This window comes from Coptis chinensis, chromosome 1 (assembly GCF_015680905.1).
Source record: "Coptis chinensis isolate HL-2020 chromosome 1, ASM1568090v1, whole genome shotgun sequence".
Lineage (NCBI taxonomy): Eukaryota > Viridiplantae > Streptophyta > Magnoliopsida > Ranunculales > Ranunculaceae > Coptis > Coptis chinensis.
The window spans coordinates 71,579,019-71,605,525 of NC_141456.1; the positions used below are offsets into that span (position 1 = coordinate 71,579,019).

The 26,507-nt window shown below is 37.3% G+C and overlaps 1 long non-coding RNA gene across 1 annotated transcript; it reads right to left on the reverse strand.

Annotated features, from left to right (window-relative positions):
* Positions 1-15,520: 15,520 nt before the first annotated feature.
* Positions 15,521-17,561, reverse strand: LOC147525109 (uncharacterized). The gene is made up of 3 exons (XR_015197764.1): positions 17,002-17,561; positions 16,846-16,915; positions 15,521-15,832 (listed from the first exon to the last, which is right to left on the reverse strand). It is a non-coding gene; the product is annotated as an uncharacterized LOC147525109 (long non-coding RNA).
* Positions 17,562-26,507: the final 8,946 nt, after the last annotated feature.

A 26,507-nucleotide genomic window follows, 5' to 3' on the forward strand; every position in this document is an offset into this window, starting at 1 on the left:
CAGGAAAACCTAGTTGTCCATGCTTGAGTCTAAACATGTTAACTTCCACAGAAAGATTTCCAAAGGAAAGAGTCATTGATCCATCCCGACAATTGATTTGGGCATTGGCAGTTGCCAAGAAAGGGCGCCCTTAGATGATAGGAATAAAATCATGAGCAATTTCTGTGTCAAGACACTACTACAGAAAAGCTCATATACCACTTGATAAAAGTAAAATGAATAGTCTACCTACGAAATGAACGATGAATTCACAACGTAAGTAAACTTAAACTATTTTCGTGTCTATTATCAAAGCTTCTACTCTCGATGCGAATTGCACTAAGTGGAGTAGGAAGTTCGTTCCACTCCTAGTACCCTAGCATGGATTGTTTCCTAAGTCTAAGAAATCAGTCTTAAATCTAATGAGAGCTTTACGAAATGTTATGCTAACAAGACGCGTTAATTTAAATAACAAGATATAATATAAACTAAAGTTAATCTACGAAGCTACGGAAATACGATTCTTTGACTCTAGATAAAGAAATAGAGGGGAATTAAATCCACCTCGAATCCAACTTAATAACCTAGTATAGATTGTCGTATCTCGATTCTTACGCTTTTAACGGCAAGAATTTTTGAGTCTAATCCCTAGTGTTCATGGCATTCCTACCGGATACTAACTAGCATGTGAGGTCGTCCACCCATTCTCATGGCTTAAACACACGACCTTCTAGAGTGGAATAGATTCTACTACCAAATTCTATACTAACCACTAAGTTTTCATCAAGGCTTCATCAACCCCTCTAATGGAGGTTTAGCCTTGAAGTCATCAAACTAACATTTCCCATTGAATCTAAACTAAACATAATGTAAGAAATTGAGATTTACTTAATTAACAATAATGAATCTAATTTAATGGCTGGAATGGAATAATAACAAGAATTTAATTTAGATCTAGAATGGAAATGACGAAAATTGAAATTGACAACTAACTATTTTATTAATCTAATCAATCAAGAACAATCATTCAAAGATTTAATCTAAAACAGAATTGAAATGGAACTAAAACTTAATCTATTAATAAAACTAGATCTAGAATTCTATATATTAATTTAGGTCTAACTAGCTACCATTAACAAAAAGAATGAAGCTTTTGTTTTATACATCCAGATCCAAAAATCGTGCATGGGCTTGGAGCCATGTTTTGGGCCGAAGAATCGCCCAAAACCCAATTCTTCGGTCCAAAAGGCCTCTTCAGCTGCAGTTCGCTTCAACAGACTTTTCGTCCACTTTTGCTCCTCTGATTGGGTCAATGCTTGGACCATTGGAAAGCTTTTTCCGAGCTGGTCGTTTTGACATAAGGTAGGCCCAATTCTGAGGTCTGAGTCCAAAGATATGGCATTCGGAAGTTCTGCTTACTGTTGCTCCTTTATCTCGCTAAAGTGGCACAGTTCTGCACATAATGGACTTTGAAGCCTGAAATGCATAAAAACACGTAATCAGTATTAACTCTTACTTATTATTCACATAATTGGTCTAACAGTATGATTATTAAGGGGTTAAAACTATAGTTTTGGGCTCTTATCAAACCACCCCCAAACAGCATTTTGCTTGTCCTCAAGCAAAGATGAGAAATTAGAATAAGTGACCAAAATGGAGTTCTAACTACTCTCGTTTACTGAGTCGCGATTGCATTGACCATATGCAACAAGGCCTTAAACCACTAGGAATTCCCTAGTGGACGAGTTATAGCCTCGTGAGAGTTTTCCAAATGAAGGTACTCACAAACTTCATCTATACTACTGGCGACTAAGAAATAAAACTATTGTTTTCTCATTCATGTCTCAACTATCTATACATCTCACTAGCAAATACATAAGAATAACCCAAATGGAACCCTAAGCTAATATATGCATAATAATCAATCATCTAAAATAAACATATAACAATGAGTAATACTATGAAATGTAATAGCAGTCCGTTTACGAAAACTTCGAATAAGCGCCCTTAAGTAGGTCCTCACATAAATGTCAAGACAAAAACCACTCTGATTTTTCCACTCAAGTTTAAGCTACTCCAATGTGCAGCGCGGTGGGCACTTTACCTTACAATCTCAATGACAACAAGGAAGCCGGAGTCGATCAAACACATCTGCCACTTACTTACTATCACACTAACCTATTCCTAATTGAGCTAGAGGTCTTTATTAGGTGTCATGGGATTAGGAGATGGTTTAAGAAGGAAGGAAATGGATATTCAAAAGGACAAGTCTGAGATAATAGAGTCTTCATATTATGTAACTAGAGAAACCTTGTTATTTACTTTTTGCTTCTACACTTTGTTTCCATCCTTAGCCATATTTTTTTCTTTTTTCTTTTCTTTAGCTTTTGACTCCCTTTATTCTATTTTTGGAGTTTTGATTTATTTCTATTTTTTTTTTTCTTTTTCTTTGGATGGAAACTTCTTTTCTTTATTTCCGGAAGCAACTAACTAATTTTTGTTTACACAGTTTTTTCTTCTTCTTTCTTCATCATTCTATTCTCGGACTTATTCTAAATTGGGTAGGTTGATTTATTATTATTATTTTTTTTATTTTGTTTTGTTTTTGTAACAAGGTAAAGGAATTGTGGTTTATGGAAGGGGCTAATGAAAGGCTCGAGGGGCTTACTAGCGGAAAATATAATCCATAGGTTTGAATTTCTGGCTATATCGATCCAAAAGGGGCTAAATTCTCGCTTAGGATATGGCATAGTGATCAAGCAAGTGGACGTGTGATTTCTCTATCCGGTTTTACTTCTCCCTTGTGTCATTTCTCAAATGTTTCAGCTCATATAAGGCTTTAGGCTATATTCTCACAGGATTTGTAGAATAAGTACTCTAGCCTAGATTTGAAAACTTCATCGCTAACAATCATAGATACTCATGTAATAAATTTATTGATAGATGCAAAGATTATTACCTACATATTAACCTAAGTTTCTAACAATTATTCTCGATGCAAAAAGCTATGTGAGACTTCTAAATTGTTAAGAGCATAGAGAAAGAAAACAATACCAATATTCCTAAGTGTATAGCATACTTTTTTATTTATATTTTTGAATTTTTGAAATTTTAACTAGAAAACAAGTGCATATTATACATATCTATATCCTAACAGATGTCTTAATTACACGTGTTTCTATGCCCCCAAACAAGAAGCATGCTTTGTCCTCAAAGCATTTAAATAAAGAGGGTAGGAAAAATACCATTGAAGCGCCGTGAAATTCGGAACATCCGCAAAAACAAAGTTAAAACATACAAATATAGTAATAAAATAATTGACGCAACTCTATAAGAGTTCCACCCATTATGGGGTTAACAGAATTAAATTGCTTGGGACATAAGCGCATTACTAACTTAACTAAAAACTTACCCGCCCCCAAAGATCTACTCGTCATCCTCCTCTTCTATATGAGGTTCTTTCGCATCCCCGCCATGCCATAACAACTTGCCACGCCCGCCGTGGTGTATCATCAACTAGTGCTAACCTCTCTAGTGTTATTTGGTCTGATGGGGTGTAAGGGCAACCAAATGTGGTTGCACCTGCCATCCCGCCAAGTCATGGCTCGGAATGATCTTACCACACGATTGGTGGGTCTCATGGTTTCGACCCTTTCCCAATCTGTGTACTGTGTACAGAATATGGGTAGGCAAGCGCGCATAATACGGCAAACCAAGACAGGCATAAGAAGGTACTTATGCCTCAAGGTATGGCCTCGCTTCAGAGTAGCAACTAAAACTCGGGGAATGTCATACCGACGACGTCCCTCTGCTAAAGCAAGGAAAACGTCAACCAGCAGATATTATTGGCAGTAGTAAACTGCCGTTCCCCTAGAATGTTCATCATGATGAACAACATGGTTGTGCCTACATTCAGCGATAGGCTACTCAGGGCGATGTTATATTGGTCTTTGTCCATGATACGAAACACCCCTCCCCCATAATACTCATGGAAATAGGCATATTCATATAGGTATGAGTTATCTGTCATATATCCCCACGTGTGCATAGGGTCAGGTAATGGCAACCCCAAAACCAAAGCTATCAATTGCTTACTGAATTTCATAGTCGTGCCATCAATAGCAAGGGAAAATTTTTGTTCCCCTTCGTGGGTACATTAAAAAGTAATATTATTATAGAAGAATTCAGTTAGCTTAGGTGAAAAGAGTCGAGTCATCACTCACCGTAAGATGCCCCCCATCCTAATCGCATCGATCCGCCATGAACGATGCTCCATAGGTATCGGTTCCTATCAAGTCTTCAAATGACTGTTCAGAAATCACTATAGGAGGTGTCATCTTAAAACTACTCAGTAGAACAGTGCGAAAACACGGAAGAAACCTCAGAAAAATTTGAATTTCACATTATTACGGGAGGAGGGCGGGCGCTGGCCCAGATAGAGCGAAGTCGCTCTCACGTTTTTGGAATTATAGTGTTTGGAGCTGCTGGCCGCTCTGAGATTTTTGATTTACAGTGTTTTAGGGCGAAGTCGCTCTACTTGAAGCGCTGGCTCTGAACAAAATTTCGACAAAAAGTGTAAAGTGTAAAAGCGCTCCTCACGAGCCGACGTAGCGTAAACCGAGTTGACAAGAGAAACAAGAAGAAAAAAGCTTGGAGTAAAAAGTGAGAGATGATTGTGGGGTGTAGTGTGGGTTGTGAGTGTAGAAAGATGGAAGTTTAAATAGGTTCTGGGTTTTCAAAACGAATCGGCAAGTTGCCAAATTGTTTTAAGGCAATTTCCGGAACTTGAAAACTGCCAAACCCGAAACCGGAAACTATCCATAGTTTTGATTTCCTAACAACCATGGTATCTTTTAAACTTGGTTTAGCATAGTAACTTCTAAACTCTCCTACATATCATGCTACCACTACAAAAAATCATAGCTATGCCGATATCGGCCTAATTTTCAACTCTAACTCCAAGACAACCTTACGAAAGATGATCAAAATAAATTATATTAAAATAATATGAATCCAAGCAATCTAAAGCAAACAACTTAATATTTAAATCTAACTACTGAAATAAAATTCCACTAACAAAACAATAAAAACAATGAAATAACAGGACACAACTGATGGTGAACACCTAGGCGTGAAGAAGATGGTCCCCGAGATGGAGACTGGTTCTCAGGTGAAGAATGGCTTGAGCCATCCGGCCTGCGGCGACGACGCCATGCCTCTCGACTTCACCGAGACAGACTCATCCACGAAAGTGGCATCGTCAGTAGCATCTCTATCCCGAACAAGCTACTGCTTCCATCTCAGCCTTGAGTATCGATCTTCGGGCTTGGTGATTCTCGGTGGATAATCTCCAAGTTAGACAAGATATCTTCCTCGACCCCTTTCGAAAGCATTTCAACTCGCCTGAAAGTTCGCTTTGCTTATTTCAATTACAATTTGTCTATGTCGGATATCTTCACAGATACGATAACTGCATCGCAACCCGTTTTGCGGATTATCATTCGCTCTAAATTAGAAGTTTGACTATCAAAATTATCCTCAACCAACCATGTCATATCTTCGCCTTCATTATTCGACTCAACTTTATTCTCTGCAGACAACGCCAAGTCTCTTGGATGCATTCCTTATAAATACTTGCATTAGAATGCAATTTGATCTTAATAGGAGCAGATTTAGCGGCAGCTCTAAATGAGAGCATAATCTTAGTGATCAATACGGGAAGAGGCCATGCTCTTTCCCACTCCTCTAATCACATTCAAAATTAAATCGAGGATGCAGAAATTACACTCATTCGCTTTGCAAAATCCAGAACGAACGTCAGACATCAAGTCCTATGTCACCGACTTTGTCTTTCCCGAGGATCGCGTCCTACCAATCCACCGAAGCTCTGACCCGGTTGATTGGTTCTCGTGGTCGTCCCGCTTAACGCAATGAGATATCGTATTGTATTCACCCTCTATGACCGTATCTTTCATCAAAACAGAACTGCAGTATAATCGATTCCTGAATGGTCGATCTAGGTTAGTTACAGCGTGATTCCTAATAGCTCAGCCAACAACTGCCTCGTTACTTCCCTCCTCGCTCCTCGCTATCCTAATGAAAATCCTATTTCCCTCCAATTCTCGCTTTCTTATAAAACTGTTCTACCAAATCATAGTGATAGAAATCCCGGCCGAATACCACAGTCTGTTCCAATCCCTCTTAATCATATTGGCGTCGTAAAATGGTGCGAAATGGTTGGCCTCAAAACGCGTGCTCGCAACATTCTTCGTCGTAGAGCCCATTGGAGTTTGAACCGATTTGGGGTTTGTAGATGGAGGTGGATGCAAGTTTGATGAAAACAAGGAGAAACAATGGTGGTGGCGGTGGTGGTTACAAATGGAGGTTTGAAAACTTGAATTGGTGGGTGGTTTCTTGGTGGAACGGTTGGAGCTTGTGTTGGTGTTTCACAAGGGCGTGGGATGTCTTTCTATTTTGATGTATTCTATTTTTATTTTTATTCTATTTTTTTTTTTATTTTGGTTGCTAGGGTTTGAATTTAAATTTGTGAGAAGCGGTTGGAGAAGATGAACTCGCGATTTGGATTTTGGAAAGGAGCGCTGGCCAGCTACCAGAGTGAGCGAGTTGGGCCCAAGCCCATTCGATTTTTCGACTTTCGTCGATTTTCAGCACAACTTCAAAATAAATTTGCCGCTTCGTTATCGGTCCGATTTTTGCGAATGAGATATGGAAATGATCAGGAGAGAATTTCCAATCCAATGATCCATAAACTACTCTATTCCGACCGTGGGTGACATATAAGATAGTGGAAAACGCCTCGAAGTGCGTGCATGACGTAAGTTATGCGAACAAATGAACACTAAATTAGATGACGTCAACCCCAATGAACTATACTAATGGACCTAAGCAACGCAAAAGGAAGGTTCGAGCAATCCGGATGCAAGGATCGACTGCCCACCCCCAAACAAATTTTTAAACACAAAATTTGTTTTAACATGGGTCGTTTAAAGTCAGATTCCCAAGACTTGTTGGATTGCTAGTTTTATGGGTTTAGATATATATCTATATCTAAAAATGAAAACAATTATTATTATTATTATTATTATTATTATTATTATTTTATTTATTTATTTATTTATTTTTTGAATAATAAGCAAAAACATTAAGCAAATAAAGACATAATTCACACCATAGAGAAACATGACTCAAAAATCCGAGAAAACATGCAAGAGTGGAAAACGCGGAAATATGTGAACCGTGGGCTTAGGATCCGGTACTTACAGCCACACACACCATAGGGAGGGGCCCCGTTTACCTTAATGGTGCACTTACCATTAAATGGAAGTGAAAGGAAGTACACCAATGACAAGGGTTATTCCTCATATATAGTCCCCCGTAAAAGGACTTCCTCTATATCGTGACGTGGTTCGTGAAAATGTTTTAACCGTTGACCGTTAACTTGAAAGGTACTGTTGTCCTTGGGATTTACCAAGGTAATTGCCCCGTAAGGGGTGACTTCAAGAACTGAAAAAGGACCGCACCAACGGGTTTTAGTTTCCACGGGAAAATATGTAGACGGAGTTGTAAAGCAAAACCTTTTGTCCGACCACAAACTCTTTGCGCAAGATATGCTTATCATGAACACGCTTTCATGTTAGCTTTATAATCCTTCAGCGAGATCGTAAGAATCGCTACGGATTTCTTCAAGCTCATTTAATTGTAACTTGGCGTTTGACACCCGCCTCATCAATATTGTAGTTAAGGCTTTTTATAGCCCACGAGCACGGTGCTCTAATTCAACGGGCAAATGACATGGTTTCCCAAATACAAGTCTAAAGGGAGACATACCTATAGGAGTTTTGAAAGCAGTTCTATATGCCCATAAGGCATCCGATAGACGCTTCAACCAGTCTTTCCTATCAGGGTTTACTGTTGTTTCTAAAATCTTTTTGATTTCCCTATTAGAAACTTCTACTTGTCCGCTAGTTTGTGGATGATAAGGAGTTGCTACTTTGTGTGTAACTCCATACTTTTTCACTAGGGATGCAACAACTCTGTTGCAAAAATGTGTTCCACCATCACTAATGATGGCTTTAGGAATGCCAAACCGACAGAAAATATATTCTTTAATAAAAAATACCACGGTCTTATGGTCATTGCTACGGCAAGCTAGGGCCTCTATCCATTTAGACACGTAATCCACGGCAACTAGAATATAAATATAACCGTGGGAAACAGGGAAAGGGCCCATGAAATCAATACCCCAAACATCAAAAATTTCTACTATCAAGATTGGATTTAATGGCATCATATTACGCTTCGTGATTCGCCCAAGTTGTTGGCAACGAATACACGTCTTGCAATGCACTTGGGCATCCTTAAAAAGGGTAGGCCAATAAAATCCACATTGAAGAACTTTAGCGGCTGTTTTCATTCCGCTAAAGTGGCCACCACACTCTTTGTCATGGCAGAACGATAGAACTTCATTATATTCCCACTAGGGAATGCAACGACGAATAATCTGATCCGCACAATACTTAAAAAGGTAGGGCTCATCCCAAAGAGTATAACTTGACTCGCCAAGAACTTCTTACGCTCATTTCTTGTCCAATTATAAGGCATAACATCAGCCGCTAAATAGTTTATGATGTCCGCATACCATGGTGATGAAAAAATAGCATACGATGCTCATCGTGAAATGAATCCGATATGGACTCGTAATCACTACTATCGCCATTTGTAAGTCTAGATAAGTGGTCGGCAACTACGCTCGACCCTCTTTTGTCCTTTTATTTCTAATGTGAACTCTTGCGGAGAAGAATCCATCGGATTAATCTCTGCTAGCATCCTTCTTTGCAAGAAGGTACCTAAGGGTCGCATGGTCCGTGTAAACTAAAGTTTTAGAACCAACCAAATAAGGACGAAATTTATCTAAAGCATAAATGACAGCTAAGAATTCTTTTTCAGTAGTTGTATAATTCCGTTGAGCGTCGTTTAATGTTTTACTAGCATAATAAATAACAATGGACTTATTATCTAGTTTCGTCCCAAGACAAAGACTAACCGCATAGTCACTAGCATCACACATGAGTTCGAAAGGTTTAGACCAATCAGAGGTCAGTATAATAGGTGCGATGGTTAGGGCGGCTTTTAAGGTTTCAAAAGCCCGTTTACGCTTAAAATTAAAATCAAAGATTGCATCCTTCAAAAGCAGGTTAGTTAAAGGCCTAGCTATTTTCGAAAAATCTTTAATGAAACGCCTATAAAACCCCTCGCATGGCCTAGAAAGGCTCTAATCTCACCTGACAGTCCGTGGTTTAGGTAGGGTCGCTATCTTATCTAGTTTGGCTTTATCTACTTCGATGCCATCACTAGATACAATATGACCTAGTACTATGCCCTTTTGACCATGAAATGACACTTTTCCCAATTTAAAAACGCAGGCTCTTTTCTTCACACCGTGTCAAGACCTTAGACAGGGTTAGACAAACATTCTCAGAAAGGAGTCTCCATAGATAGAAAAATCATCCATGAACATTTCCATAAAGCCTACCATGTCACTAAATATATGAAGCATACATCATTTGGAAGGTACTGGGGCATTACAAAGGCCAAAAGGCATTCGCTTATAGGCATATGTTCCGGGGACATGTGAAGGTTGTCTTTTTTTGGTCATCAATATCAATAATAATCTGAAAATAGCCAGAGTAGCCATCCGTAAAACAATAAAAGCATGACCAGCTAGACGCGTTCTAGCATCCGATCTATAAATGGTAAGGAAAAGTGATCCTTTCGTGTCATAGCATTTAAACGCCTCAGAATCAATACAGATTCTCCATTTCATAGGACCATGAGTGACAACATAGTCACCCTTCCCGCTACGCACCATGGTAACTCCCCGATTTCTTAGGAACTACATGAATGGAACTTACCCATTCGCTATCGGAGATCGGGTATATAATACCCGCGATCGAAAGTAATCGCAAGACTTCTTCCCTAACCACCTCTTTCATGGCGGGGGTTCAAACGACGCCGAGGTTCGCGAGAAGTCTTCGCGTTATCCTCCAAATGGATAATGATGAGTGCAAACATTGGGGTCAATTCCCTTAATATCGCTTAGGGACCAACCAATCGCAGACCGATGTTCCCTAATCACCCTTATTAAACATGTCTCTTTCATCCTTAGTTAACGTGAGAAGATATAATTATCGGGTGACTACCATCCGGATCAAGTTGAATATATTTTAACTCGGGGAAGAGGTTTAAGACCGGTGTGGACGGAATGTCCGTTGATGTTTCATTAGTGTCCTTATCTTTATGTAATGAAGACTTGCTTAGGTAGCAAGTCTTCGTAATCGATATGGAGCAACCGACGGGTCTACAATTGGTGTGGACTCCAGGATGGTGTTGACTTCCTCTAAGTAGGAGTCATTTACAAAATCTGAAGTTCCAAAAGAAAGGAATTTGTACATATTGTTTTCAGGAAACGTGTTGTTAAAATAATCTTGAGCTAAACTCTCGATCATGCTAACCTCCCCATCTACAGACGAATCTGGTAACTGTTTCATCATTTTAAAAACATTTACCTCGACGGAAAGATGGCCAAAAGATAAGGACATCTTTCCATCGCGACAATTTATAAGCGCATTGGCAGTTGCCAAGAAAGGGCGTCCTAAAATGATCGGTACAGAGTCATTAGCGACTTCTGTATCGAGGATAACAAAAAATCGCAGGGATAGTAAAATCCTCAACCTTAACAAGCACGCTTTCCACTACACCTTTAGGATACTTAATTGACTTGTCCGCTAATTGCAACGCGTTATTTTTGTAGGTTGCATTTCCTATAGACCTATTTGTTTATACAAGTAATACGGAGTAAGTTAACACTTCGCCCGTGTCTAATAAGGCGTCGTCGTGGTGGGGAATCTCCTAAGGTGCATTTTACGAGAGGGCGACCGTGGTCCTTGTACTTAACAATTCCATTGTTTTCGGATAACGTTGGGAACTGCTCAGTTAAAAGGCGCCTTTAGGTATATTGATCTTACGCCTAGTAGTGCACAACTCTTTAAGAAACTTAGCGTGGTTAGGTAGCTTTTTAATAGCTTCGAGAAAAGGAAGGTTTATCGTTAGATTCTTGAAAACGCTTCCTAATTTCCTCAAAGTTTGTATCCCCGGTTAGCATGGCTAATTTTTTTGGGAATGGTGGTTTCGCTCTATATTTAGTGTATGGCTCGACTTGAAGTGTAACCTTGGCTTTTTGTTTCTTAGGTTGTGGTTTAACCGGGACCTCTACAAAGGTAGGTTCTTCAGTTTCTATTTCGCATCTAGTTCGATATCCGATGTAGGAGTCTTGATGGGGTAACTATAGGCATAGTTACTTTGTTATCAACCACTCTTCCGAGAGCGGAGAGTGGTGATGGCATTTAGGTCACCTACGATTGTAGTTTCCGTACTAGAATTACCGCTTACCTCAAAGGTCGTGGTTTGCTGTTTTAGGGTTTGGTATTACTTATCCCGAAACACGCCTTTTGGTTGGGCTTTCGCTTGGGCTAACTGTTGTATTCCCTGATTTATGGATTGTAAAATCTGTTGGTTTGATTGAGTCATTGTCTGGAAAAGTTGTTGGGTAACTTATATAAAGGCGTCGATACGATCCGGTTGTGTAGGTGTAGTAGTCACGGGTGGTGTGACTGGAACTATCTCTCGTTGATTATTTATGGGTGGGTTGTGATAGTTATTATTATTAACCGGAACGATACCTCTATTGGTATTATAATTATTATAATTATTCTGACCTTGTGCTTGACCTTGTCGTGGTTGCACTTGGTTGTTATAATTATTATAATTCCCTTGACCTTGTCCATGTCCTTGCCTAGGTGGAGCTTGGTTATAATTGTTTGCTTGCCTAACGTTTTGATTATTGTACCCTGGAGGTGTTACTTGTTGATTATTTCTCCAACTGAAGTTGGGATGTTGTCTCCAAGGGGCGTTAGGAATAGGATAGTTATTAATAGAGTAAACATTATCTTGTTCTGGTGGTTGTTGTTCATAAGCTAGAGGACAATAATCGTCGTGGTGCTCGGACTCAAACAGAAATTACATGGGTTGGAGTTTACATTCATCATGACGGGATAGGCTTTTGTTGAGCGAAATAGCCTCTACTTTTTAGTTAGAGATTCGATTAGATTTTTAAGTTCGGATCGGTTTTCTTCTCAAACATACCGGGCGCTTTTACTTGTTGAAGAAGAACTAGGCTAGCCGGGGATATCATCACTACCCCCCAATTATTATTCCGTTTAGTTTGGTCTTCTAAAATTTATAAGCCTCCTCGAGGCTCCTTTACTTAGGAAACTACCCCCATTCATTATGTCAAGGACTTCTTTATGGTGGTGTAGAAGACCTTTGAAAAGGCTCGAAACTAACGGTCTTTAGCTAAGTTATGATGTGGACACTCTATAAGGAGATCGGTGAAACGATTCCATGCCTCGAAAAATGATTCATGAGGATTCCGGGCGAAAAAATGAATCTTGGAAAGCATCTCATCCGTCTTTAGGGGTGGGTAAAATGTTCCATAAACAAATTGAACAAGTTTAGCCCACGAAGTCCACGAGAATTAGGCGCTTTGGCAGTTAACCAAGACGCCGCCTTTATCGGCTAATGTGAAAGGGAATACCCTCGGTTTAATTTGTTCCGCACCTACCATAGGATGATGGAATGTTGTAAGGACTTGTTCAATCCTACGCGATAAAGCCGATAAGGTTTTTCATGGTCTAACCCATGAAAAACGGGTAACAAATTAAATATGTTTGGGGATTCAAAATCCCCACCGGGTCTGCTAGAACGATGCACGATTTAGGGCTATCGCCAAGGCTTTGTAAAAAAGTCGGAGAGAGGAGTCTCTCTTTCTTCCACCATTATGTCGTATGGTGTGTGTGATAGTAGTTAGAGGTGTGGTGGGTGGTGTACTAGATAGACTTGTTTGATGCCGTGTAATTACGTTTGTTGTTTTTGTTCGACCAGACCTTAATCTCATGCAAGACTAAGTTGAGCTTAACTAAACATGCAACACTCCAAACAATTCTGATATACTAGTAGAAAACCTCTAACCGAAATGCGAGGTATGGAAGAAAGGAATACCGATAAGCGTCCTTGCTTCGCTTATGAATAGCGTCTTGTGTACTGCGTGTTCAGTGTATATAAGAGATTAGAACACTGAAAAATATGAAAGATCAAAGTTTGAATCAAGACTGTGGAAATCCGGGAATTTTAACATTGGCGCCAGGCCAAGATAGAAGATAGGCCAAGCCCGAAAGTAATTTTCAGATTACGTTGTTTTTAGGGCTGGTCACGCCCAAATGGGGTCGGGTCGCTCGGGAAGTCGAAGTTCCAGTGTTTGAGCCGGTCGCTATGTATGGTATGGTATGGCGGCTTCCAAAGGTAAACAAAATTCCAAGTAACTTAACTTCGCTGGTCGCTCCTTCGCGCCATCCCGTGTATTTTCTCGAATTTGTCACGCTGAAATGGGCAACCACAAGATGAAACAAACAAGGGTGGGTGGGTTTAATGGGACTTAAAATTGACTACTTCTACTATGAAAACAATGCTAAAGTGTAACTAAGATGGCAGCCATTTCATTTGATAAAAGTAAAATGAATAGTCTACCTACTAAAATGAACAATGAATTCACAACGTAAGTAAACTTAAACTATTTTCGTGTCTATTATCAAAGCTTCTACTCGTCGCGAATTGCACTAAGTGGAGTAGGAAGTTCGCTCCACTCCTAGTACCCTAGCATGGATTGTTTCCTAAGTCTAAGAAATCAGTCTTAAATCTAATGAGAGCTTTTACGAAATGTTATGCTAACAAGACGCTGTTAATTTAAATAACAAGATATAATATAAACTAAAGTTAATCTCACGGCTACGGAAATACGATTGTTTGACTCTAGATAAAGAAATAGAGGGAATTAAATCCACCTCGAATCCAACTTAATAACCTAGTATAGATTGTCGATTATCTCGATTCTTACGCTTTAACGGAAAGAATTTCGAGTCTAATCCCTAGTGTTCATGGCATTCCTACCGGATACTAACTAGCATGTGAGGTCGCCCACCCATTCTCATGGCTTAAACACGACCTTCTAGAGTGGAATAGATTCTACTACCAAATTCTATACTAACCACTAAGTTTTCATCAAGGCTTCATCAACCCTCTAATGGAGGTTTAGCCTTGAGTCATCAAACTAACATTTCCCATTGAATCTAAACTAAACATAATGTAAGAAATCGAGATTTACTTAATTAACAATAATGAATCTAATTTAATGGCTGGAATGGAATAATAACAAGAATTTAATTTAGATCTAGAATGGAAATGACGAAATTCAAATTGACAACTAACTATTTTATTAATCTAATCAATCAAGAACAATCATTCAAAGATTTAATCTAAAAACAGAATTGAAATGGAACTAAAACTTAATCTATTAATAAAACTAGATCTAGAATTCTATATATTAATTTAGGTCTAACTAGCTACCATTAACAAAGAATGAAGCTTTTGTTTTTATACATCCAGATCCAAAAATCGTGCATGGGCTTGGAGCCATGTTTTGGGCCAGAGAATCAGGCCCAAAACCCAATTCTTTCGGTCCAAAAAGGCCTCTTCAGCTGCAGTTCGCTTCAACAAACTTTTCGTCCACTTCTTCTCCTCTGATTGGATCAAGGCTTGGACCATTGGAAAGCTCTTTCCGAGCCGGTCGTTTTGACATAAGGTAGGCCCAATTCCGAGGTCTGAGTCCAAAGATATGGCATTCGAAGTTCTCACGACCGTTGCTCCTTTATCTCGCTAAAAGTACGCGATTCGCACATAATGGACTTTGAAGCCTGAAATGCATAAAAACACGTAATCAGTATTAACTCTTACTTATTATTCACATAATTGGTCTAACAGTATGATTATTAAAGGGGTTAAAACTACAGTTTTGGGCTCTTATCACCACTGTTATTTACAGTGGTAAAAAGCCTTTAGCCACTGTTTTCATACCGTGGTAACAACCACCGTGACAAATACTTCTAACAAAACTGTGGGGAAAAGTACCTCTTATATACCATGGTTATGAGTACAACAGTGGTATTAGGATTTACAAACCGTGGTTAATAGTCCGAAAAGTTTGCTTTTATATTTACAAACCGTGGGAAATAGTGATGATATATACGACGGTTGGATACAAACCGTGGGTTATATAAACTGATTATACCTTGTTTCTTATCAAACCATGGTGTATAGTCATTACAAACCGTGGGTTATATAAACTGCTTATACCTCGGTTCTTATCAAACCGTGGTTTATAGTCTTTTTTAAAAAAATAAATAAAAACCCCTAATTATTTTATTCTAATCTTATTCATTCAACCTGCAACCTGCCCATTTTCACCATATATATCCACACTGGATTTAAAAACACATTGCTCAAATAAACAATTCATAGTGCAACACAAACAAAAGAAATAAATTTACACATCCAACACAAAGACATTGAATTGCTAAAAGAATTTTGAACTTTTTTGAGTCATCAATAATGAAAGAAACATCCAAATTTACTTGTTATATCAAAATAATAATGACCTAACTTGTTGCATTAATAAAAAAAACAATCTATTTGTTCTATCTAAAATATAAAAAAAAAAATGGTGAGACCAAGCACCACACCTTAACTGGAAAGGGTCAAAACCTAGCTAAGACTCGACGCTTGGCTCGAACGCTCCATTATGCTGGATGAATCTAAGAATTTCAAGTCGAACAACATCAAGTTCCTCTTGTGTGTATGTATCTTTGAGGGATAAATTTGTCATCTGCACGATCAAAGATAAAAAAGTATATAATAACTAAATAATGAAGAGTAACACAAAATAGAGATAATAAACCAACTATGCGTAGGACCAAAGTCTAAAATACCCTAAAAAATTATCTAAACAAGCTTCCATTATTTCCGCGGCCATAAACTTCGCTACATAATACCCACTCAGATCACCGTGGTTGGTACGTGCCCTATGTACTGACAAGTAATGTAATGAAAAATAATGCAACTACCCCCCAATATGCAACCTTGCACTAGTACTTCGCAATAGTCTACTCCATCTCAAGGTTGAAATGTATAAAGAAATATATTGTCCTATTTGGACTAAAATACAATGTCTGTAGTGCTTGGCATGGGTCACTAATACCTTTATAAGGGGAACATGTATGTGGGGAGAGAGAGAGAGAGAGCACTTCGTTTGCACAACCATCTATCCCATTTAATAAGTCCAATTAAGATATACATACAAGTGAATTAGTGAACCTTAGTTTAAACGCAAATGCAGTACAACTGATTGTCCACATATACAAAACATGATCCCACCAAAGGTCATAACTGAAAAGTAAGAATGAAACAACTAAGGTGTAGTCGATTATCAATCTTAAGGAGCTCTAAGTAACCATGCCCAGTACAAACCTCACCTTCAGTACATAATGGCCATATAGAATGTTTTTTTATGAAAATTTTCAAATATATATGCAAGAGAAAGGAAGACAAGTAATAAAAAAAAACAACACTTGTCAAATATGATGGGGAACTTGTAAAGGCACTTGTAAATTGTGGAAGTGTTGAAAAATGAAAACACAAAGAAAATGAATATCTCCTTGGTACAAAAAAACTGAACTAGAAATACCACCATAAATCAGGGAACTAACACACTACCAATGACCAATCAGCTATGAGTTAAATACTTAAGCGACTGAAGTAGTTATAAGCTTCTAGCAAAGTCATGGTCTTTGATTGGGTAAGAATTATGAACAACATTAGGACATGTATATATAAACTAACCTTTATGATGTAGGTTATCCAACACCTGACAACTGAAAGAGTATGCTCCAGTGAGTTGAACTTGAGCCACCTGAAAAACATACCAACCTAATGCAACATTAGTTTAAACAAAATAAAGTAAAGAGGTCACCAAAATAGAAGTAAACAATAATTTACCATAACCATTTTGTCCACATCCAAATGTTCACGAACAACCAACAAAGCTGCCGACAAAAGAAATTAAAATACAAATGTATTCCTAAACAATATAAATCAGCCAAAGTTATTGGTCCTAAGTGAGCAAGGTTTGTTACAAACTGTAGCACCCCAGTTTTTCAGACAATTGAATATTCAGGTAAAAGAGCTCAATCTGAATATTCAACAATCTAATAAACCAAGACGTGAGCGGGTTTGATTCACACGAGTCCAAACTATAACTAAAATATAAAACCCCCTCTGAACATCGCATTCTAAAAAAAAAAAATAAAATAAAAATTCGGTAGAGTCTCCTCTGTATTTCTAACCTTTCATAAATCTACAACCTATCCTAACCTGAAAATTAAATAATACACTTCCATTTATTATATTAAAACCTCAACCATAAACCCAACTACTAAAGATATTGATTTGTGACACCGGCTACTTAACCATCTCGACAAATGCCAGTTAAATCAAGTAGCTGCGGCGCCCCGAAACAAATCTCATACCCCAGATCGGTCTTTCCCAATTGACGCTAATCCATGTCATAGTTTCTAACTAATGGATGCATCCTAATATGGATTCAGTATTAAAGAGAATAAAGAAATACTAAATTATTACAAAACAACTTAAATGAATAAATTTATAAACAAGAAAGAGCTAAAAGAACTGCCTTAGCCAATCCGAGTGCGCTTCACGTTAAATTGTTCTTAATTTACCCGTACACCTTTTCTTGTCTTATGGGAGCACCTGTGAATATACTCCAACGCTCAGCGTTGGATATGTAGTCAATATATAATAATCCCCTTGAAATGAAATTGAAACAAAAGACGAGGTTAACACATACCTTTAGCTGCTTAATACCACTTACCGTTTCCTTATTAAATCGTCGTAAGTGCATTGATTAACATACTCTCAAGAAAAACATTAGCATTTAATATAATTCATACTCACAAGATTTCTATCATGCTTAACACGTAGGCAAATGAATTGTACTAGAATTAACTAGAAATAAAATAACTTGAACAACCGATTTTCTTACTACAAGGGGTGATGGTTTTCTTTTGGAAGCGGCTGAGCCGGGTGGCTGCCTACGTACCCATTTAGGGATCAAGCCAATCGTAGTTCCCCTATTCGGGTAAGGATCTATGGGGATGGATTAAGCCGTTTCCGATGAGGAAGGCAGTATAGGTTCCTCACTCTCGTTCTAACCATGTAATGTCCCCTCACCGATTCTCAACTTTGAATCGGTATTCTACCTAGTATGTCACTTCACTTCTATTTATTCGAGATTTTCCCCGAATTCTCGAGTAAACGCACCATATATATATTATTATTCAACCTAGACAAAAGAAGTAGACAAAAGAAGTATTTAGTGCAAGAGAACCTATGATAATGGCATGTCATTAATATACTTATCTCACTACTATTCTAACAACCAATTAATTACGCGGGAAATAAAACAATAAGTTAATAAAATAGGCACGGATATATTAAAGCTCATTGCGGCTTGTGGTAGCCCGACGAAAGCCTGCAGTGACCTAACATGGCATGTAGCGGCCCAACAAATGGCTTGGTGATAGACTCCTTGTGGCCTGACAACGGCCTATTGCGGCCTTTCTGAGCACAACTCTCAATTCAAATATCAAAAATAGTTCTTGCTTGGTTCCAGCAAGTGGTCTAGCTATCCAATTATTAATTCAAGATACAAGGAATTGAAAACTAGAGGTGTAAACCCTATAGCCGCAGACCACCACATGTAACTCCTTGTATATATTCTCTTCAATCCAGCATTTAAGGAAACCTAGAAGTCAGTTTCTCCATTCATGATAGTTAAACAAAAAATAACTAACCTTGAATAAAATCCTTTGAAGGAACATACACTATACTAGGTTTTTAACAATGGGTATCGGTAGTTCACTTAACGTTTCAGCTGTCATGTTTTCGGATAACCTTATGCTCAATGATTACCGTGGTCGTCTTTGCACCGGTGCTACTTGCTCTTGCTTTGCTTGTGTTCTCAAAGTGAAGTCGCTAAGCGAGGGATTCGGATCGTACTTTCTCTTTTCTCTTTATACAAGTGTTCAAATGTTCTTGAAGTGATTCCTTTAGTTGATTTAGAGTAAATGTAGGGAAACTATAGGTTAAATATGTTTTTATCAGCATCCACCAACCGATACCCATTGTTAAAAACCTAGTATAGTGTGTCCTAGAGGTTCTAGGATAACGATACAGAGTGGCAGTTGAAAGAAATTACATGTGGATCCATTCAGCTCCAAATTGATTAATTAGCTTTGTAAGAGTACGTCTGATTTCTAGGTGTTGGACTCTTGGTTCCCAAGAAATCCTAGATTATAAGTATGGGCTTGTAATTGAGATAAATCCGATAGTCTTTAATTTGTTTTTCAGAATTATGAATCAAACTAAGGAAACCTAGAATTATAAATTCGATATTCTCTTCAATCCAGCATTTAAGGAAACCTAGAAGTCAGTTTCTCCATTCATGATAGCTAAACAAAAAATAACTAACCTTGAATTAAATCCTTTGAAGGAACATACAAGAACTATTTTACCTTTACAGAAATCAAACGGTTCAAAGCAAGTGGTGACCAAACACATCTCAAAACGATGATGTCGCTGCTTTGATTCTGAACAAAACGAAATTGATAAAGTGGAATATTAAATAGAAGGAGCGAGAGACCTTTGGATTGAACATGCATTAAAATTTGTAGACGAGAGAGATGACGAGGGGGAGGCAGCTACACCACCGTTATAAAATAGGGCGAGAGAGAGATGTTGAAGCCCTAGTGAGAGAGATATAAGGTCGCAGTTGAGAAACATAAGTGGGGTTTCGCTTATAGACTTTTTTTTTTTTCTTTTCAGAATTTTTTATCCACGGTGGGTGTAATATTGCCAAAAATATAAACCACTATTTTCAAGGAAACAGTGGGGTATACGATTACCAAAACATAAATATCGTTATATTTGAGAGTACCATGACAAATGTCAAAATATATACCACTGTTTTATGAAATTAGTGGTATTTGATTGTTTCAAAACTAGACAAGTGTCTTGTACTGTGGCAAATGACTATAAGCCACTGTTATTAGCAGAACAGTGGTATATACCAATTTACAAACCGTGGCTAATGTGCTTTTCTATAGTAGTGAGAATAACGAAGTTGACTGGGTAGTAAAAATCTTGAACTTTAACGAGAATAATTTCAACTACACCCTTGGGATACTTGATAGAACGATCGGCTAACTGCAAAGTCATTTTGGTCGGTTTAAGTTCATGGAGACCTAATTGTTTATATAAATAAAAAGGGAGTAAGTTAACACTTGCCCCTAGGTCTAATAGTACAGTTGTTATGAAGTTATTGCCTAAAGTGCATTGTACAGTAGGACGACCAGGGTCCTTGTAAGTAACAATTTCGTTATGTTCAGATAAAGAGGGATATTGTTTAGTTAAGAAGGCTTCTTTGGGTATATTGGTTTTCCTCTTTGTGGTGCACAACTCTTTTAGAAACTTAGCGTGTCTAGGTAAACTCTTTATAGCATCTAGAAAAGGTATGTTTATAGTCAAATTTTTAAACACTTCCCTAAGCTCATGAAAATTCTCGTCCTTTTTGGACATTACTAGTGTCTGGGGAAACGGTGGTTTTTCTCTATACTTAGCATAAGGGTCAACAATAGAATTAAACTTGTCTTTATCTTTTTCCATTTTCCAACTAGGTTTCCATATTGGAACCTTTACAGATGTAGGATCATCAATTTCTATTAAGGAGTCCTGTAATGTTTTACCTTTTGGTTGTGGTTGGACTAGAACTTCTGCAGTAGTAGGGTCTTCAGTTTCTATGACAGTATTTGGTATGGTTTTAATTCTTAGTTTGCAGGTGATATTTAGGCATAGTCACTTGGTTATCAACTACCTTACCCGAACGAAGGGTAGTGACTGCCTGTAGGTCCCCTTGGTTTATATTACCATTACACTGAATACTGTTTACTTCGAAGGCGGTGTTTGTATATTTAGGATTAGGCACTGCTTGACCTGGAAACACGCCTGTTTGGTTATTATTTTGGTTAGGAGACAGCTCAAGTACCTTTTGGCACAATGCCTACATCATATTATTTTGTTGTTATTGGTTTTGTATTATGGTTAATAATAATCCATATTTTGATTGGTTAGCCGGTTGTGTAGTAATAGGAGTGGTGACTGGAACTAAGGTTTGTTAAGTGTTTATGTTATGATTTATATAGTGTTGAGGTACGTGCACTAAAATTCTGTTCTGGTCACCTAAATCTCGTTGTCCTAGATGTTGGTTAAATTGGTGGAAGTCTGTAGTGGGCCTAACATTTTGATAATTAAAGCATGAAGGTGTAGGTTGTTGTTGATTATAATTAGTGTTATTCCTCCATTGTGTGTTAGGGTTGTTATTAAAAGCGCTGATGTTGTCTGGCTATGGTGGTGGATGTTCATGGACAAGAGGACAATAGAAGTCGGAATGCTTAAAACTAAAATAGAAATTACAATGAGGAGAGTTTATGTTCATGACAGGAGTGGGCTTCGCTTCTTATTTATTGACAGAGAGGGCATCGACCTTACGAGTGAAGGATTTAATTAAAGTTCTAAGTTTGGGATCTTGTTTTACCTCAAACATACTGGTTGCCTTAACTGTTGAAGAAGACAAAGTGGAGTGGGAGTAATCGTTACCTACCCAGTTGTTACATTTCTTGGATTGATTATCTAAGAAGTTATACACATCTTTGGCTCATTTACTTAAGAAAGTACCTTTGTTCATTATATCTAAAGTCTCCTTATGCTGTTGGGATAGGCCTTTGAAGAAAGCATGAACTAGTGTGTCTTTACCAAGATTATGATGGGGACATTCTACTAGAAGATTAGTGAAACGATTCCAAGCCTCAAAAAAGGATTCTTGAGGCTTTTGGCGAAAGAAATGAATATGTGATAGCATCTCATCAGTCTTCTGTAGTGGGTAAAATTGTTCCATAAATAATTCAACTAGTTTTTCCCATGTGTCGACAGAGTTTGGCTTTTGTGCTGTTAGTCAAGCTGCTGCTTTGTCAGCTAGGGTGAAAGGAAACACCCTAAGTTTTATTTGTTCAGGACCTACTTCAGGATGATGGAAGGTGGTTAGTACTTGTTGTATCCTACATAAGTGGTGATAGGGTTTCTCATGGTCTAACCCACGAAAAATAGGTAGTAAGTTAAAGATATTAAGGGGGATTCTAAAATCTCATGTAGTAGCTACAAGAACTATGCAAGATTGTGGTGCATCATTCAAAGCCTTGTAAAAATCAGAGAGAGGTCTCTTTGTCTCTTGAGCCATTACTACAGATGTGGCGTGTGAATTTCTAGATAGGCATGTGGTATTTTATCTACGGTAAACAAGTAAAGCTGGTTTATGTGTACTAGATCTTAGTCTCATACAAATTGAAGTGTAATATGCAAACAACCTTTTTAAGCATGCAAAACAGCTTGGTTATTACTAGAAATTAGTCCTCTTACAGAAGATTCGAGGATGTAAAGAGGTGTTACCTGGAGTGTCCTTGCTACGCGTATGAATAACGCCTTCAATAGCCTTGAAGCACCTCTACTAAAAACTTTTCAAACCAACGGCGAGGCCACTTAAGAATTGAGGGAGGTTGTCCATGCGTGCACGTTCTTCAATTAGATAACCCCAATTCTTTGAGTTTTCTAGAAACTGTAAAGTATGATTTTTTTTTTTTTGCAATTACTAGAGCGATTGGGCATATGAGTATTGTACTGTACTCGTGAGGTAATATTGCAGTTACTATAAAAAAATAAATCTATTCTACTTCAAATAGGGCGTGGGCGCGCTAAAAAACAGGATAAATTGGGCACGGGGCGCATTTTTTTTTTGTAAATTTAAAGGAGCGAGGGGCGTGCTTCAGAATAGGTCAAATTGGGCGCGGGTCACGCCTAAGAGTAGAATGCAGGTCGCACTCAGTGAAGGCAAATATGAGGCACACGCGCGCTCACAAGTAAATAACTAGGGTTGAAAATTTTATGGTTAGGTCATGGGAGGGCAAGGAGTTTGTTGAACAACTCGAATGCTCTCGAACAGTAGCCGAAAAATTTGAAGAAATTGCGAACAATGTTTTCAGTGTTTTGGTTAGTGAATAGTGAAAACAATTTTTATAATCTAAACACGTAATACGTAACAAAGCAAGATGGCAGTAGCACCATTTGATAAGATAATTAAATTAGATATAAAAACAGGTTGTTTAACATTCTAAAATCATTCTTAATTAATAATAATAATACTCTCTAAAATAGTTGTTAAATGGGAATAATCTTTTTCGATCCACTCTTGTTGCACGTACTTTTAACGAATCTAGACTAGCTAACTATTGTACTAATGAGAGAGTATGATAAAAAGGAAAACGTTAGTGTTACCTACGAATAAGTGTTTAAACTCAAATGTAAGTAAAAATAAACTATTTTCTGCTTATATATCAAAGATTCTATTCTCGTTATCAATGCAATATGTTTAGAGTAGAGAATTTCTCCCACTCATAGTCGCTTTAGATATGTAAAGTTTTCTAGTTCGTGTAAGCTAACAAATTCGTGAGAGTAATGGAATTGAATTTAACTACGATGGTGAATTAACTAATCAATATGTGACAAATGAAATGACGGCAATTAAATACTAAATTGACAATATGAGAATGAATTAGGGGAATTTGATTCCACCTTGATTCAACTTAATAAACTAACATAGAACACATTGTAATCCTAATCTTTATGTTTTCACGTAAAGGTTGGGTATTTCTAATCCCTAATTATTCATGGTAATATTTACCAACTAATAACTAGCATGTGAAGCAATCAAGCCCATTCTCATGGTGAACTAATTACTTTCTAGAGTAGAATAGAACATTACAACAAATTCTACGCTAATACAATCAAGTTTCATTAAGGCTTCCTCAAACCCCTCTAATGGAGGTTTAGCCTAGAGTCATTAAACTATCATTAATGGAATAGGAACAATAAAAACAAGACATTATGAAAGAAATGATAATTACTTTATTAATCTGATTGAACAATAGTAATATGATTTGAAATGAATTAAACTGAATTTAAAACTAAGATTATGAATAACTAATTATCAATTTAAGACAAACTAAATCAATGAATTAAGTATTGTATTAGAAACTAAACTTGAAATATAAACTAAGTATTGATTCTGAAAACTAAAAACTTGTTATAACCACTAATTTCTTGATAACTAACTAGATAAAAACCAAGTTGAAATGTAAAGCCAATTCTTTATTATAAAACTAAATCTAATTTGATATAAAAACTAATTTCTTATCTAAAAACTAATTTCTGGAATGTAAAACTAAGTATTCTATTCTCTAGCTAAGTAACTTTTGAGCTAAGGCTTAGTCCTCTTTAAATAGAAGAGGCTAGATCCACAATTTCGTGCATGGGCTAAGGAGCCATGTTTTGGGCCAAAAAATCGAGCCCAAAACCTCATTACTTCAGTCCATAAAGGGGTTTTCAGCTGGAAATGACTTCAACAGCCTTTACGTCCACTTCTGCTCCTCTGATCGGGTCAAGGATTAGACCATTAGAAAGCTCTTTCCGAGTCGGTTGTTTTGACATAAGGTAGTCCTAATTCCAAGGTCTGAGTCCAATGATACGGGCTTCGGAAGTTCTACTGACTTTTGTGCGCTATTTCTACCAGTGTTGACTTTGACTTTTCAGCTTTGACCGGGCTTTAAAAAGGCTTTTTCTCCTTGAATCTTGGCCTTTAATCATAGAACTTCTTAGTAACCAACCTTTGCTTCTTTATCTCGCAAAAGGGACACATTTCTACACATATTCGACTCCAATGCCTGGAATATATAAGAACACGATAACAATACTAACTCTTACTTATTAATCACATAATTGGTCTAAAAGCAATATTGTTAAGGGGTTAAAACTACAGTTTTTGGCTCTTATCAAAGTACTATGAGGCTAAGAAAATCGTAAACTAAGATGTCAAAATAGTAGATTTAAATGAGATAAAGATAAAGAGAGGTAATCCGCCACGTAATTCGATTGGCCATTAGGTTGATTATCGAATTGCATGTTGATCCCTAGTGAACACCAAGTCCTCTCGGATCAAGGCTTCACTAGCATGAGAGTTTAGCTCCACCACAAATCTCTTTGGTGGTGGCTCTAAACTCTAGTTTCTGTTATGAGCTCTATCTCTAGTTACTTATAACGAAGAACTTGAAGTTCTTATATGCAAAACAATAAAAACTAATGGTGAATCATCCCCACATGGCTTCATAAACCTCTTATAATGGAGGTTTAGCCGTGTTTCATTGGCATCATGCTAACTAAAGATTGAATAGAAGACATAATTGAAAAGACAATAATTAATTGAAGAACTAAAACTTTTATTGATGGGAATTAATGGTGGCTACAAACTAATATTCTTCTAACCTAAAGAAGGTAAACCTAATTTAAACAAAACTAAACTAATTATGGGGAGGAAGGAGAAAATAAGTTCAGCCTTAACCCTCTCTATATAGGAGAGGGTTAGGGTTATATTTTCGTGCATGAGCCAAAAAGGGAGACTTTGGGCCTCTAAAAGGGCCCAAAGTCCATTAGGTTAAGTCTAAAAGGGCCAATTCTGTAGGAAATTACTTCAGTGCTCTTTTCGTCCACCTTTATAGCTCTGATTGGGGAAAGTCCAGGTCCATTGGAAACTTATTCCGAGCCAGTCGTTTTGACATAAAGTAGGCCTGTGTTTAAAGATACGGCCTGTTGAAGTTCTGTTGACATTTTTTATCTTTTTTCTACCTAAATTGACTTTGACTAGGCTTGAAAATGCTTTTTCTTCTTGATTCTTGGGCTTTAAACATAGAACTCTTCTAGCAATCATCTTGACTCATTTTCTATGCAAAATAACATCTTTAAGCACATAAACAACTTCAAGACCTGAAATATACAAAAACAGGTAAACAATACTAACTGTTATTTATTATAAACATAATTGGCCTAAATGGAATACTATTAAAGGGTTTAAACTACACTTTTAGGTGCTTATTAGGTGTCTTATTTCTAAAGGATGAGGGCAAAGTTGTAATATATAAATGATGTAGTATATAAGCCAAAGTGAGAGGAGAGAGAACTTACCCTAGAATTAATCTTTGGTCATTAGGACTAGATTAATATGTTTTAAATTAATAGTTAAATTGTTATGTACCTTATTTTCCATCTTCATTACTTAAAGCTTGAAGCTTTGTTAAATCTTATTGCTTTTCTTCCATTCAAGTTGTGTTATCTTGTTTCCATAACAATAATTCTTCAAAACATCTTTTATTTCATTCATTGACCCAACCAAAGTTGGAATGAGTATAATTTGCTAATCACATTACCTTGTTCATATCAAGTTCTTCATACTTTTCATTATCAAACAACTCTTATTTCCATGTTTTCAA